Genomic DNA, 3,099 nt, shown 5'->3' with positions numbered 1-3,099 from the left:
TCCCTACCAGGCTCCAGCCGCTGATCATCACTCCCATGGTGACCTCAGTAGGCGTTGTCATTGGACCATTCCCTTGGGCCTTCTTTCTCCTTCTCCTGTTTATTAATAGAGTTAACAAGAGAGCTTCAGTCTCCAAGAAACCAGATGAGACAAATAATATCCCATGGCCCAAATGAAGATGTTTAACCAGAGAAGAATGAAGCACAACAGTTTCAGCTGACCAGAGATTTGGCAGCATACTTTATGGATCTCATCATGCACCAGGCAGAGCACTGGAATTCAAGCGAAAATTTCAGTCATTGCCTCATTTTTACCTAACCCTAGATTCTTTTCTTTATCATCGTTTGTTTGAAAATGTGCTATAGATTTAAACATTTCCAAATAACTTGCAGGGTTTCTTTTAACTTGCTATTTGTTTGAGTGACCACCACCACCACCCACACCACCACCAACGCCATGCTTGTTTTAGTTATTTGAGCCAGAGTCTTGCACTGAAGCCTACACTGTCCTAGAACTCATTGTGTAGCCCAATCAGATCTCGACAGTCCTTCTGCCTCAGCCTCTGGAGCACTAGACTACAGGTCTGAGCTTAGCTCTTCTGTATAAATTTAGATGTGGTCACCAAACCTTGTTCCCAAACTGTCCTGAGCTGCCTCATCCCTATCTAGTGGGCTCAGAGGGAGCAGGGGCTATGTAAGAGAACATCTTTCAAGAGGTTTCATTATGTTCCAGGAAAACCTATGGCCAGGAAAGCCATTAGTATGTAGAGGTGTTTGCCTACTGAATACCACTGAGAATGAACTATTCCTGGCTGCAGGGCACATTGTCAGACTGGTGCCTCAGCTTTAGCCAGTGTATACTGGGTAGAGCTGCAGAAGGAAAACTACCAGGAGTTAGAGTAGACAGCAAACCCGTGTACTAAGAAAGAACATCCTGCCACCCCAGAACAGAACTGTCTACAAAGAGACAGTAATTAGACAGTAGCAGCCAAGGTACGGATAAAGGTAGGGAAAAGTTAACCAACTGCTGCCAAGACAAGTTATCCTTAAAGAGACAGCAATGAATTTTATTAAGTTTTACTTTGCTTGGTATGATCAGATGCAACTCATTCCCTTTGCAGAATGTTAAGGAGAGGAAACACTTTATTTTTCAAGGCCTGGCACAACTCAGAATTATGTTTCCTTTACAAAGGGCAACTCACCTCTAAATAATAATAATAATAATAATAATAATAATAATAATAATAATATAATAAACTTAAGACACATTTTTGTTATAAGTTTATTTAAAATCCATATATAATGTACATATAAGCATACATACACACACACACACACACACACATATATATATATATCTACACATACAAACATATATAGTTTAAATAGAGATTACTCCCCACCTGGGGATAAAGTTCTCCCCAGAAGCCATATAAAAGAAAAGAAAAGAAAAGAAAAACCCCCGGACTCGGAAGATGGCTCAGAGGTTAAGAGCACTGACTGCTCTTCCAGAGGTCCTGAGTCAATTCCCAGCAACCACATGGTGGCTCACAACCATCTATAATAAGATCTGGTGTCCTCTTCTGGTGTGCAAGGATACATGCAGGCAGAACATTTTATATATATAATAAAGAAATAAATCTTTAAAAAACAAAAAAAAGAAAAAGTAAAACCCCAGTGCCAGGTAAGGAACTTCTCTCTCCCTTTGAATTATTGGTTGGAGGATCAAAGAGAGTCCCCAAACAATATAGTCTATTACAATTGCTCTTGGTTGCCTGCCAGAAAATAAGGGAACAACCTTATTGCTGAAGACACAACATACTTCTGTCACATAACTTGGAGAAATCAAGTTGGAACTCACCTGGAAGACTTCTCTCTAAAGACTGATTCTCTTAGTGACAAAAGGTGCCATGAAAACTGCCAAGGGGAAAAGCTGTCCACACCCCTACCAAGCTGTAAAGACTTCTATGAAGCACAACAATGACTAGGTGAGTAAGATATCACCAATGGCACAATAGTGGCATTTATGTCTTGGGGCAACCAACAGCTGTCTAATTGGATCTAAGGCCTGCTCTGTAGGATGTGATTCAGACCTTGTATTATAAACCCAGCCAAGTACCTATGGCTGGAGATGTCACAGACTCTAGAGGAGAACCTACCACTATCATGTCACTAAATTAATATAGTCCCGACTTCCTTTAAATACTTATCGTTATAACCATTGATAAGTGTACCAGGCCTTTTCTTTTGGGGGGGGGCACCAATCAGCTCCCAAATTATGACACAGAGACATATTAGTTTTGAATGCTCGACCTAGCTTAGGCACATTTCTGGCTAGCTCTTTTAACTGTGAACCTGTTTCTCTTTATCTACCTTTTGTCTCGGGGCTTATTGTCTTTCTTACTTCCGTATAACTTACTTTCACTACTTCTCTGTGTCTGGCTGGCTGGCATCTGCCTGGCTTCTGGACCCAAGTATCTCCCCCATTCTTTCCTCCTCCTTCTTTTTTAGTTCTTCCTCTCTCTTGAGCCTAGATTTCTCCTCCTATTTATTCTCTCTGCCCACCTGCACTGTCTATCCTTTCCCTGCCAAGCTACTGGCCATTCAGCATTAGGTTGCCTTAGACAGACAATGTGAAAGAAACGCAACACATCTTTACATCATTAAACAAACGCAGCATAAACAAAAGAAACACACCGTCACACAGTTAACGTAAGATGTTCTGCAGCATAAACAAATGTAACACGTTTTTATGTAGTTAAAATAATATTCTACAACTGATAAGAGCCGCTCTACCCCTTAGCTAAGCAAGCTAAGCAGCATCTTTGAATAGAAGATGGAGACACTAGATAAGAGCTACAAGTGGAAGAAGTAGAGAAGAAGTAGCCACAGGGCACCTATCCCGTAATGATCCATCTACAACACACTGCCTTCACCTAAGACTCAGGAAACACTGGGGAAGAGGGACTGTGAAGATGTGCGAGCCAGAGGACAAAGGGCCTGCTGTGAGATAGTGTCTTCTGGACATGGCTGGGAATGCTGCACCCATGAACTCTCAACACGATGGCCACCTGCAAAAACCCCGCAAAGCCCACAAATG

This window comes from Onychomys torridus, chromosome 2 (assembly GCF_903995425.1).
Source record: "Onychomys torridus chromosome 2, mOncTor1.1, whole genome shotgun sequence".
Taxonomy (NCBI): Eukaryota; Metazoa; Chordata; class Mammalia; order Rodentia; family Cricetidae; genus Onychomys; species Onychomys torridus.
This window is presented reverse-complemented; position numbering follows the sequence as displayed.